This window comes from Sardina pilchardus, chromosome 18 (genome assembly GCF_963854185.1).
Source record: "Sardina pilchardus chromosome 18, fSarPil1.1, whole genome shotgun sequence".
NCBI lineage: Eukaryota > Metazoa > Chordata > Actinopteri > Clupeiformes > Clupeidae > Sardina > Sardina pilchardus.
Window position 1 is genome coordinate 1,561,876 of NC_085011.1, and position 15,000 is coordinate 1,576,875.

Consider the following 15,000-nt stretch of genomic DNA (forward strand, 5'->3'; position numbering starts at 1 on the left):
GAGGGGGAGGGGGGATGTTGAACAAGTCCACTTTAGCTAATTGACCTGCGCGGAGGACAATTAAAGCGGCGATAATAGATCACATTTGAGGGAACAGACTCTTTGGCCTTTTCAGCAGAAGGTCACCCCCGTTCTGAAAGTGCATGCAGGCTTCCCGGGGTCGGTAACAGCTGCTAAGCTGGGATCTGCACCTCACGAACAAGAGAGAAATTGTTCCTTACTAAATAATTACCTCATTGAGTGCCTTGACGGCGGCTTAATTAATACCACGCAAATGCCAGCTCTGATTAATGCCTTTTATTGACTTTTCCCACATAAACCAACACAGGCTACTCAGATGGTAATTAGCCTACAAATTACATTTCACATATGGTCATTTTACAACTAACCAATTCACGTCGCTGCAACACGTTGTTCTGAGAACCCATAGAAACAGGAAACTACAGGTTTTAATAAACAACAATCGCTTCCTGTTGCTCGATAATCAGGTAATTATCTGCAACAAAAACACTTTCTGAGGAAGAGTCCCGCAGGGTGTTAGCGTTTACAGAGACTGTGTCCAGCCCATAGACTGTAACAAATAGCCATCACCAACGGAACACTGTATCCTTGGAGACATAAAAAAAACGTTCACCAATTATGACACATTCCGCAGCGAGCGTCCAAATGGTCTTCGCCGGAGCCATTACAGCGCATCAGTGTGCTGAAGGGGAGAACTGTGGGTTGTAGTTTGTGGTACAAAGCTGTCAGTGAAAGTCCCAAACTATGTTCTTCTGGCTCGCAAACATGCACAACATGCGAGGGGGGAGGGGAGGGGGGGGGGGGGGGGGGGATGTTTCTCAGCATCTATCCAACACGGGGCAAGCTCCACTTGGTGCGGTATTGACGCGCCCCATCCCTGAGAGATATGTGGCTCTGCTGTCAAGTATCCTGGAAGCCTTCTGGGCCGTCATAAAACTGCACTTAATGGGAACGTCTACGCAGTCTCTGTTCACGAGTAGCACACACAGATGCACTTGAGTGACCTTGCAAACGAGGAGGCTTTACGAGCACCTCTTAAATGTGTTTTTACAGCTTTACATGTGCATCTTCTCCATCCTACTGTCACAAAGAGATCTTGGAGTGTCTTGTTCTTTTTTATATACATATGTACATGTTTTATATTTTATCAGTATATGGCACTACACGTATAAATGTGTGTTTTTAAAATTAATTTAGTAGTGTAGGCCTACTGTATGTCCAAATATCTGGAGTTTTTAGCAGACAGCACACCCAGCCATTCATGCTGGATTGCTGCAGTCACTCACTGGCCCCGTGTGAGGGGCATCAGAAACGGCCTCGGACAGGAAGACAGCAGAGGAGGGGCAGAAAAGAGAGGGACAACGGCCCCTGATGCTGTAGTGGGGCATCTGATAGTGTTATTGCCCCTGATGATGCTATAGTGGGGGCATCTGATAGTGTTATTGCCCCTGATGATGCTATAGTGGGGGCATCTGATAGTGTTATTGCCCCTGATGATGCTATAGTGGGGGCATCTGATAGTGTTATTGCCCCTGATGATGCTATAGTGGGGGCATCTGATAGTGTTATTGCCCCTGATGCTACTATAGTGGGGCATCTGATAGTGTTATTGCCCCTGATGATGCTATAGTGGGGGCATCTGATAGTGTTAATGCCCCTGATGATGCTACTATAGTGGGGCATCTGATAGCGTTATTGCCCCTGATGCTACTATAGTGGGGGCATCTGATAGTGTTATTGCCCCTGCTGATGCTATAGTGGGGGCATCTGATAGTGTTATTGCCCCTGCTGATGCTATAGTGGGGGCATCTGATAGTGTTATTGCCCCTGATGATGCTATAGTGGGGCATCTGATAGTGTTATTGCCCCTGATGATGCTATAGTGGGGGCATCTGATAGTGTTATTGCCCCTGATGCTATAGTGGGGGCATCTGATAGTGTTATTGCCCCTGATGATGCTATAGTTTATGTTAGTATAGTATAGTTTGTGTTTTACACATCGCAAACTCAACACTTCCGGTGTAGCTTCCCTGTTAATACAGATTAATCATATAGATCAATATAGATTCATATAGATTCATATATTAATATAGATAGTATCAGTGCTGACTAGTAGGAACAGAGAGGACGAGAGGGATGAGGGGAGAGAGGGAGTGGAGAGGAGAAGAGAGAGAAGAAAGGAGAGAAGAGAGGAGAGAGGGATGAGGGGAGAGAGGGAGTGGAGAGGAGAAGAGAGAGAAGAAACTGAGGACACACACACACACACACACACATACACACGCACACGCTCGCACGCACACACGCACACACGCACACGCACGCACGCACGCACGCACGCACGCACGCACGCACGCACGCACGCACGCACACACACACACACGCACGCACGCTCGCACGTACGCATGCACACACACACACACACAAACAGACTTTAGAGGGCTGAATAGGCGACTCCAGGCCCCCTGCTAAGACTGCTGCCTGCCAGCTGGACTGCCCTCTGACCCCTTCACACACACACACACACACACACACACTCTCTCACACACTCTATTCCCCTTTCTCATGCACGCACACACACACACACTCTCTCAATCCATTTGTCTCTCTCTCACACACACACACACACACAGACAGAGACTCATTTTCAGCACTACTACAGCTTTTTAACGACTGTTTATAAACATTTTTGACTAGACAGCTTATAAACATACTCAAAATGCACAAAACACCCCAAACACACATGTCAAAACACACACATCTCAAAACACACTCACCCCAAACACACACATCTCAAAACACACTCACCCCAAACACACACATCAAGCTGAAACCCTGCGCTTCAAAGGGCCCCATTTCTCTCTATCTCTACAGACATGCCTTCAGCTGGGGCTCCACTCATGCACATACAAATCTGCTGACACACAAACAAACACACAAACAAACAAACAAACAAACAAACACACAAACAAACAAACACACAAACACACACACAAACACAGTTGAATGCTTGTATGGTGAGCTGGGCTGTAATGTATTCAGACTGCTGTGTTGTGTGCAGACTGCATATCTTCCCGGCTGCATGGTGAACTGGGCGTGAACACCCTGCTGAAAAAAACAGCCTGACCGGCTTGCTTGCTGGTTGACCAGCTAGTTAACCAGCTAGTTAACCACCCTGTGATGGCTGACCAGCTAGACCAGCAGTAGAGGTGGGAATTGACCAGCTAGACCAGCAGTAGAGGTGGGAATTGACCAGCTAGACCAGTAGTAGAGGTGGGAGTTGAACCAGCAACTCTACACACAGAAGGCTCTGACACTAGAGGTGTGCTCAAATTTGGCCAACAGTGGCGAACATTCGTGGTGAACATGATTTCTTTGAACAGTTTGAATTTGAACGATTTGGTGTTAACATTCCATTCTAACAGTAATTGCATTGTTGTGTTCGTCAAACTCACGTCCAGTTCCACTGTAGGTCCGCGGCGCACCACCTCCTCACACTGTTTGCGATAGTTAGCAAACGATCGCCAAAAACTCAAGGCTAACGGAATACTGTTTGCGAACTTTTGCAAACATTCATATACAATACAATACAATCAAATAACACAGTCATTTTAAGAGTGTAGCTTACTGTCCCCCATCTGAACACAAAGGTGTGTTGTTTTAACACAGTCATTTTAAGAGTTACTGTCCCCATCTGAACACAAAGGTGTGTTGTTTTTAACACAGTCATTTTAAGTGTAGCTTACTGTCCCTATTTGAACACAAAGGTGTGTTGTTTTTAACACAGTCATTTTAAGTGCTAAACCATTTGTATTGAGCCCGAGCAGTGTGGAATTGTGAAAGTGTGTGTGTGTGTGTGTGTGTGTGTGTGTGTGTGTGTGTGTGTGTGTGTGTGTGTGTGAGACCACAGGCCGGAGTCTCTGCATCCTTGTCACGTTGTACGTTTTTTGGGCTGGACACAGACATCACAAATGGACATCTGAGCAGTCAGCATGCAGTGGTGGCACTCCTTTGAAGTGCGCTGCCCCTATCAGAAGCCTCTCACAGATAGCACAGTCATCTGCGGCCCCAATCAGAGGGGAGATGGCCAACCCCCCCATTATCAGCCAATGGGGCCCGCAGGGAATGGTTGCCATGGACACTGATTGTTCAAATAGACTAGAGCAATCTAGAACCATCAAGGGTTCTGACGCAGGAACTCTGAAGGTTAGGGCTTGAGTTCCGCTCCTGGTGGATGGTTCTAATCGAGAGCATTCTGCAAGTTTTCTGGCTGAGGACTTCATAGCATGTTTGGAGTCAAAGAGCCCTTTAAAAGCACACCCAAAGCCCTTTAAAAGAGCACACACACTTGTTTAAAAGTACACCCAAAGCCCTTTAAAAGAGCACACACACATGTTTAAATGTACACCCAAAGCCCTTTAAAAGAGCACACACACTTATTTAAAAGTACACCCAAAGCCCTTTAAAAGAGCACACACACTTATTTAAAAGTACACCCAAAGCCCTTTAAAAGAGCACACACACTTGTTTAAAAGTACACCCAAAGCCCTTTAAAAGAGCACACACACTTATTTAAAAGTACACCCAAAGCCCTTTAAAAGAGCACACACACTTGTTTAAAAGTACACCCAAAGCCCTTTAAAAGAGCACACACACTTGTTTGGCGACTAAGGTCCGCTGTGCCTGTTCCTTTTCTATCTAATAGCACTCCTGTGGCCTCTCACACACACACACACACACACTCCTGTGGCCTCACACACACACACACACACACTCCTGTGGCCTCACACACACACACACACACACACTCCTGTGGCCTCACACTCACACACACACACTCCTGTGGCCTCACACACACACACACACACACACACACACACACCTGTGGCCTCACACACACACACACACAGTCCTGTGGCCTGACACACACACACACACTCCTGTGGCCTCTCTCTAACAGAGATACAAGACAGCACAGAGGCTGCTCACACACTCGAGTCAAACACACAATTACTCCCCTAACCAGAGTCCCAACACCTCACACGCGCGCACACACACACCTCACTCACACACAGACACACACACACACACACAGACACACACACACACACACCACAAAGCCGCAACAGCTCAGTGCAGTATGACCTGGTCACCTCGGTGCCAACATGACACAGAGGAAGAGCCGCACACTGTCATTACCCTGCCGTAAATCTAGAGACGGAGCGAGAGAGAGAGGGAGGGCAGAGAGAAAGAGAGAGAGAAAGAGAGAGAGAGAGAGAGAGAGAGAGCACAGCTAGACAACAGCACGGGGGGGGCATAGTTAGAAAACAGACTCTGAGGTCCTTGAATGCCTGAGGAAAAGAAAAAAGCAACGAGAGAGAGGAGGAGAGAGGGAGAGAGAGAGAGATGGAGGGAGAGAGAGAAGGAAGAAAGGAGAGAGAAAGGGAGGGAGAGAGGGAAAGAGGTAGAGAGAGTGAGAGAGAGAATGAGGGAGGGAGGGAGAGAGAGAGGGAGGAAAGGAGAGAGAGGGAGAGAGAGAGAGAGAGGTAGAGAGAGTGAGAGAGAGAGTGAGGGAGGGAGAGAGAGAAAGGTCTCCTCTGTACTCATATCTCCTCAGCGGTCAGTAAATCTCCCGCTCTGTTTAAAGCCATTAGAGCCGAGCGCTGGAATTGCTGACTAATTGATAAGGTTCCATTTGAAGCATGTTGGCGACCCTAATTGGAAACATTAAGGAGGAAGAGCAGAGGTGCGTGGGGGGGGCACGGGGGGGCAGGGGGGGTCAGGGGGGGCCGGGCGCTTTGATCTCAGGGGCTTGTCTGCACGTCTGGTTTCCTTCAAGGTTTCCTGGTTAGTTTGAGCTGACCCACAGGGGCTCCTGGGGACAGCATGGTAATGGATCACTTAAAACAGCCTTAAAACCGGCCTGTCTTTACGAGGAGGCTGCCGCCTTATCAGCTGCAGGGGGGAGAGGGACAGGGGGACAGAGAGAGGGAGAGGGAGGGAGAGAGAGAGAGAGAGAGAGAGAGAGAGAGAGAGAGAAGGAGGGACAGAGAGGGAAAGAGAGGGACAGAGAGAAAAAGGGATTTTGTCAGAAGGAAACCCATAAAGGGTCCGATAAAAACATACTGGGAACCCACAGGAAACACAGAGCAAACCAGCCCACTCACAGAACAGACAGAACAGACAGAACAGACCAGCCCACTCACAGAACAGACAGAACAGACCAGCCCACTCACAGAACAGACAGAGCAGACCAGCCCACTCACAGAACAGACAGAACAGACAGAACAGACCAGTCCACTCACAGAACAGACACAGAACAGACGCAGAGCAAACCAGCCCACTCACAGAACAGACAGAACAGACAGAACAGACCAGCCCACTCACAGAACAGACACAGAAGAGAAGAGAAGCACCCACTGCTCAGTATAAATGAATTAGTGTGAGTGGGAGGAAGAGAGGGAGGAATAAATGGGGTAGAGAGAGAGAGAGAGAGAGAGAGAGAGCAAAGAAGCACAATAGAGAGGAAGAGAGTGGGATGGAGAGAGGAAGAGAGAGTGTGACAAAAAGAGAGAAAGAGGACAGGAGAAAGAGTGGAATTATACCAAAGTCAAGAGAGTGTTAGAAGAGACAAGAGAGAGAGAGAGGAGAAAGAAGATGAGAGAGGGGATGGAGAGACTAGAGAGAGAGAGGAGAAAGAGGAGGAGAGTGGGGATGGAGAGACTAGAGAGAGAGAGGAGAAAGAGGAGGAGAGTGGGGATGGAGAGACTAGAGAGAGAGGAGAAAGAGGAGGAGAGTGGGGATGGAGAGACTAGAGAGAGGAGAAAGAGGAGGAGAGTGGGGATGGAGAGACTAGAGAGAGAGAGAGGAGAAAGAGGAAGAGAGTGGGGATAGAGAGACTAGAGAGAGAGAGGAGAAAGAGGAGGAGAGTGGGGATGGAGAGACAAGAGAGAGAGAGGAGAAAGAGGAGGAGAGGGGGGATAGAGAGACTAGAGAGAGGAAAGAGAGGGAGGTTGGTGGAATAGAAAAGAAAGAATAGGAAAGAAAGGAAGTGCAAGGGTGGAGGAGTGGGAGAAGAGCGAGAGAGGAGAGAGAGAACGAGGTATACTGTCAACATTCTTAATACTAATAATATACTTCTGTCAGTGTTCTTGTTATGCTGTTTTACCCTCCTACCTACAGTCATGCTAATAAAGCAACCTTGAATTGAATTGAATTGAATTGAATTGAATTGAATTGAATTGAATTGAATTGAATTGAATTGAATTGAATTGAATTGAATTGAATTGAATTGAATTGAGAGGAGAGGAGGGAGAGAGGGAGTGTATGGAGGGAGAAAGATAGAGAAAAGTGGTCGATAAACAGTGCTGTTCGGACAGTAGCCATCTCTCATATCTAGTCCTCTCTGGACAGTAGCCCTCCTCTCTCATATCTAGTCTTCTCATATCTAGTCCTCTCTCATATCTAGTCCTCTCATATCTAGTCCTCTCTCATATCTAGTCCTCTCATATCTAGTCCTCTCTGGGCTCTGGCTCTTCTTCATCATCAGCGAGACAGGACCAGGGGAGTGTGTGTGGGGAGTGTGTGTGTGGGGGTGTCTGGGGGGGGGCTTCAAAGAGCCGCTCACTTTCCCTTACCGTCCCGCCTGGTCATTACTCTGATGGATGGGCAGAGCTACACAGAGAGGATCAGCGCAGGGCGGGCCAGAGAAAAGCCTGCCTATAAATAAGCCCTAACGGCCTCCAGAACCAAAGGACCCACTAGCATAGAGAAGCACACAGGAACTCTCCACCAGAATCACCGCAGAACCAAACACACGGGAACTCTCCACCAGAATCACCGCAGAACCAAACACACGGGAACTCTCTACCAGAATCACCGCAGAACCAAACACACGGGAACTCTCCACCAGAATCACCGCAGAACCAAACACACGGGAACTCTCCACCAGAATCACCGCAGAACCAAACACACGGGAACTCTCCACCAGAATCACCGCAGACCCAAATACACAGGAACTCTCCACCAGAATCACCGCAGAACCAAATACACACAGGAACTGTCCACCAGAATCACCACAGAACCAAATACACAGGAACTCTCCACCAGAATCACAGCAGAACCAAAACACACTGGAACTCTCCACCAGAATCACCGCAGACCCAAATACACAGGAACTCTCCACCAGAATCACCGCAGAACCAAACACACTGGAACTCTCCACCAGAATCACCGCAGAACCAAACACACGGGAACTCTCCACCAGAATCACCACAGAACCAAACACACAGGAACACTCTGCTAGAGTCACCACAGAACCAAACACACAGGAACACTCTGCTAGAGTCACCACAGAACCAAACTAGAAAAGCACTCAGAGAGCGCAGACCTCCACCTGCATTGTTGTCATACATTTGAACCTAAACTATTCAGATCGCCACCACGTGGCCATACCATGCTATTACATCACTAAGCAAAAAACATAACCGCCTCCTGAATCTAAACGGTGATACGGATCACTGCCAAAATCCATTACTGTTTGAGCTAACAAACAGACAGGCAAACAGACAAACAGACAGACAAACAAACCCCAATGAAAACACAACCTCCTTGGCGGAGGTAACACACAGGAACTCTCTTCTAGAGTCACTGCAGGACTGCACAGATGAAAGACCAGAATGCCTGTGCTAGACCAACAATACGGTACTACAATGCTGAACCAACGCTAATGCTACGGTGCTGGACCAACGCTAACGCTACAGTGCTGAACCAACGCTAGCGCTACAGTGCTGGACCAATGCTAACGCTACAGTGCTGGACCAACGCTAACGCTACAGTGCTGAACCAACGCTAATGCTACAGTGCTGGACCAACGCTAGCGCTACAGTGCTGGACCAACGCTAGCGCTACAGTGCTGGACCAATGCTAACGCTACAGTGCTGGACCAACGCTAATGCTACAGTGTTGGACCAACACTAACGCTACAATGCTGAACCAATGCTACTGTGCTGGACCAATGCTTACGCTACAGTGCTGGACCAATGCTTACGCTACAGTGCTGGACCAATGCTTACGCTACAGTGCTGGACCAATGCTAACGCTACAATGCTGAACCAATGCTACAATGCTGAACCAATGTTACAGTGCTGAACCAACACTAATGCTACGGTGCTGCACCAATGCTAACGCTACAGTGGTGGACCAATGCTAACGCTCCAGTGTTGGACCAACGCTAACGCTACAGTGCTGGACCAATGCTAACGCTACAGTACTGGACCAATACTAACGCTCTGGTGCTGGACCAATACTAACGCTCTGGTGCTGGACTAACGCTTACGTTACAGTGCTGAACCACAATACAGTGCTGAACCAATGCTAACGCTATAGCGGTGGACCTATGCTGACGCTATAGTGGTGGACCAATGCTAACGCTATAGTGGTGGACCAATGCTAACACTATAGTGGTGGACCTATGCTGACGCTATAGTGGTGGACCTATGCTAACGCTATAGTGGTGGACCAATGCTAATGCTATATAGTGCTGGACCAATGCTAACGCCGTAATGCCGATCCCCCGCATGTCTGCAGTGACAGCAGAAAGAGACTGCAGTCTGCATGAGAGATTCCCAAGTGCTGGGTTACACATCCAGGGAATATGATCACACACTCACACACACACACACACACACGCACACACACACACGTCCAGGGGCAATATCATCTGAGATGGGGCAATAAAGTGACATGTGTTTCACATCACCCGTCTGTTGTGAATTGCCTCTCAGAGGAAGGACTGGCAATCATAGTGTTGTACAGCAGTCCCCTTCCCTCCCACAACACACACACACACACACACACACTAGTGGCGTCCACCCATCCACACACACACACTAGTGTCGTACAGCATTCCTGGGACATACATGGTGATGCCCTGGGACAGGGATATGGGACAGCATTTTGTTAGCGGAACAACATCTATTCTCGCCCTCTTACGTGTATGTGTCACTTAATAGTCATTGCTATATAAACTAAGACGCAGGATTCGTAAAGAAATGCAAGCACCCACACCATAAGTGTATCTAAATTAGCTGAGTACCAAAAATGACAGTTTTACCGAAGAGCTGTAAAACAGTGTTGTAAGGCTGTGTGTACAGAACCACTTGGAGCTCCAATGGAATTTTGATTAGTGACGAGAATTCTCGGTGTAACAATTAATGTACAGCGTGAGAGGGAAAGTGCGAAAAGAGGCGAACCACCAGGCCAGTGCTCAACTAAACTAAATCGGTTATTTCAGGAAGTAAAAGCCCTGGTAAGAACCAAACCAGATTTTGTTCAAATCTACACATCTATGGCTACTGAAAAATGTAAGGGTCATTGATCAAATGTTATTTTGAGGTATTAATTAGAAAAGTATTAGAATTTTTAAAACGAAAGGGGCAATAATTGGTGTTGTTAGCTAGAATAGTTATTGGCAAAAGCTAGTATAATAAGTGGTAGAATTGTTGTATAAAAGCAATATAGCACTCGTGATCGTGGGTTGTTGCTGGATATTCCCACGGGTGTTGTTCGGCCGTAGCCTCGAGGCCGGAGGGACTGACAGCAGCGATCGCATTTCTACTTATGGTAAATACTCAACTGCATTGCCACATACATATATTACTCACTGAAAATGCATTATTATGCACACGGCCATAAGTCATGTAGAAAAGTCTTATGATAACACCTGAGATATTCGTTCATTCCCCCGATGTGTGGAACTACTGAACGACCCATGACACACCGGATGTGCCGCCATTTTTTGTACACGGGAGTGAATGGTTGTGACGCAACGCAACTTTGAGATATCGATGGCTTTGGTTAGTTCCATCTCTCCCGTTGTCAAGCAATGTAGCCTAATAAACGTTAGCTTGCATTGCGTCTGGTTAGGATACTTTTAGCTTTGAAACATCACTATTTTACTTAGCCTACATGCCATCCAACTAGCTAAAATCCACCTCCGTCATATACTGTGTTCTGAGCGCCTGTATTTCAGCTTGGATGCAACGTGACAGTTGGTTTAAAACTTCACAACTTCATATTGTATCGCGGAGTGATTTATTACTCAAGTTTGAGTTGATTAGCGTGGGATATTTCAACTCATGGAATGTCTCTCGGCCAATCAGAAACAAATGAACAGCTCCGCAGAACCCAATTGTTGATGTAGTATATCCATGTTGAGGAAAGAATTGTCAACATTTCGAAAGAAATCTAAGTTGAAGCAGTTAGCAGTTAGCGTACTGTGAACGCATGTAAGGAGAGGAGGAGGAAGATGAGGAGGAGGTTGGAGAGGAGGAGGAGGAGGAAGATGAGTAGGAGATTAGGGGGTTGGTTTTCTGCAGGGCTGGACTCTCGTCACACAGCATGCTCACCTCACCGCACAGCTCTCTCTCTCACACACACACACACACGCACACACACAGACACGTCCAGGGGCAATATCACCTCACTGCACAGCTCTCTCACAGAACTCTCTCATCCTCTCTGTGACGTTCCCCTCCAACACAGCAGTAGAACCATAGAACCTGGCCTCAGTGGAAGAGAAAGAACAAGCTGCCACTCTCAGTTCTGTGTGTCGTGGTTCCTCAGTGAGTCACTCAGAACCGGCAGATGGACGAGGCTGGGAGATGAGTAGGGGTTTGGAGACGAGGAGGAGGAGGAAGATGAGAAGGGGTTTGGAGAGGAGGAGGAGGAGGAGGAGGAAGATGAGGAGGAGGGGGAAGGAGAGGAGGAAGATGAGGAGGGGGTAGGAGAGGAGGAGGAGGGGGGAGGAGAGGAAGAGGAGGAGGTAGGAGAGGAGGGGGAGGAGAAGAAGAGGAGGAGGAGGAGGACACTGGGAGGTTGCCCACCACGTCTCCGGCAGCATTCCCAGAATTCCTGCTCTGTGTTCCCACTTCCTGCCGTATTTATTTGCCTTCCTTTCTCTTGAAATATAAAACATATATATAAATATATAAATATATAAATATATCATACAGAACAAGGCTTTGATGTCTAAAATTAATATATCTGTGTAGTCTGATTAGAATCAAGTCCAGAATCTCTCCTGAGGAAATGGCAACGTTTTAAAGGTTGGAGGTTTCAGCAGAGCAGAGCTGACAGTGTGTGTGTGTGTGTGTGTGTGTGTGTGTGTGTGTGTGTGTGTGTGTGTGTGTGTGTGTGTGTGTGTGTGTGTGTGTGTGTGTGTGTGTGTGTGTGTGTGTGTGTGTGTGTGTGTGTGTGTGTGTGTGTGTGTGTGTGTGTGTGGGAAATGGCAACGTTTAAGAGGTTTGGGGTTTCAGCACAGAGGACAAGACTGGAGATGGAGTGTGTGTGTGTGTGTGTGTGTGCAAAAAATAGTGTGTGTGTTTCTGAGAGAGTGCAGGTATATGTGTGTGAGTGTTTATATGTATTTTATTATAAGTGTGTAAAAGAGTTCATATGATTGTGAATTGTGTTTGTGTATGTGTATGTGTGTGTGTGTGTGTGTGTGTGAGAGAGAGAGAGAATGAGAGAGAGAGAGAGAGAGAGTTTGTGTGTGTGTGTGTGTGTGTGTGTGTGTGTGTGTGTGTGTGTGTGTGTGTGCGCGCCTTGCCGGCTCCGTTCTGCACAACATGAATCTCGTTGCTGTCAGGAGACAGGGAGTGTGTGTGTGTGTGTGTGTGTGTGTGTGTGTGTGTGTGTATTGCCTGCTCAGGAGGCGGGGAGGGAGAACAGTTGGCTTTGATAATGCAGTTCCAAGCTCACAGTCGGCTCCGAGCAGAAACATTTACTTTAGAGAGATTTTGTGTTTGCGTGTCAGAATCCCATCCATCCCAATGGCTGTGAATTACAGTGCAGCTCCCCGCCGGCCCAACATGAAATGGTGCCTGCACACACACACACACACACACACACACACACACACACACACACACACACACACATACAGTGCAGCTCCTGCCGGCCCAACATGAAATGGTGCCTGCAACCGGGAGATCATGTTTCATCAAGCGGCCCTTTCATCCATTATGAAAGAAACCTGTGCCTCCACTCCAAACTTATGAACGCGGACACCCTCACACACACACACACACACACACACTCTCCTCTCTAGGCACCCCCCTCACCCGCCAGTCATGATGACCCGCCCACACACCTCCATCAAAACTGCAGAAATGAACTGAAATAAACGAAGAAACGTTTATTTGAATCAGATTCACAGGGGACTCAAGATAGATAGATAGATAGATAGAAGCAGACCCATTTGAAGCGGATTTGAATCACTTTCACACTGATGCAGACCTATTTGAAGTGGATTTGAATCACATTTACAGGAGACCGATGTCGAGTCTTGTCGACCCATCTGAAGCGGACTGTGTCTCTAGACTTTGGTCTGTTGCAGAGAGAGGAAAGAGAGAGGAAGAGAGGAAAAGAAAGAGAGAGAGAGGAAGAGAGAGAGATGGAAAGAGAGGAAAAGAGATTTAAGATAAAAATATACGAATGTGAAAGATGACCATCCTATTATATTTCTGTAATTATGTACAATGTAATTAACAATATTTAATGATCTGACATTACCAGTGTACTTAGTGTTATATCATGACACCTCCAGCATAGATTAATGATAATAATAATAACAATAATTTATTGCAGATTGCAGTTTGATAGATGCATCAGCATCCAATCATCGTTAACAGTCCATTCAGTATGATTGGATAGTGTTTTTCCTGGATTGTTCGTTCTAGAGACCACTAAAACTTTTTGGGGGTCAAAACTTGTAATTAATTGGTTGCAATGGGGGTGTGAAGAGTATTTCAAACAATATGTTAAAAGAAAATTCTCCAGAGAGCATGCTCCAAACATCTCCTACCCCACCTTTTAATTATGTAGCCGAGAATAACATTAATTAGCCATGACGAGCACCATATCTCTTAACAGTGTTGCCATGACAAGCACTGTATCTCTTAACAGTGTTGCCATGACGAGCACCATATCTCTTAACAGTGTTGCCATGACGAGCACCATACCTCTTAACAGTGTTGCCATGACGAGCACCATACCTCTTAACAGTGTTGCCATGACGAGCACCATACCTCTTAACAGTGTTGCCATGACGAGCACCATACCTCTTAACAGTGTTGCCATGACGAGCACCATACCTCTTAACAGTGTTGCCATGACGAGCACCATATCTCTTAACAGTGTTGCCATGACGAGCACCATACTGTACCTCTTAACAGTGTTGCCATGACGAGCACCATACCTCTTAACAGTGTTGCCATGACGAGCACCATATCTCTTAACAGTGTTGCCATGACGAGCACCATACCTCTTAACAGTGTTGCCATGACGAGCACCGTACCTCTTAACAGTGTTGCCATGACGAGCACCATATCTCTTAACAGTGTTGCCATGATGAGCACCATACCTCTTAACAGTGTTGCCATGACGAGCACCATACTGTACCTCTTAACAGTGTTGCCATAACGAGCACCATACCTCTTAACAGTGTTGCCATGACGAGCACTGTATCTCTTAACAAGGTTGCCATGACGAGCACCATACCTCTTAACAGTGTTGCCATGACGAGCACCATACCTCTTAACAGTGTTGCCATGACGAGCACCATATCTCTTACCAGTGTTGCCATGACGAGCACCATATCTCTTAATAGTGTTGCCATGACGAGCACCATATCTCTGAACAGTGTTGCCATGACGAGCACCATACCTCTGAACAGTGTTGCCATGACGAGCACCATATCTCTTAACAGTGTTGCCATGACGAGCACCATACCTCTTAACAGTGTTGCCATGACGAGCACCGTACCTCTTAACAGTGTTGCCATGACGAGCACCATATCTCTTAACAGTGTTGCCATGATGAGCACCATACCTCTTAACAGTGTTGCCATGACGAGCACCATACTGTACCTCTTAACAGTGTTGCCATAACGAGCACCATACCTCTTAACAGTGTTGCCAT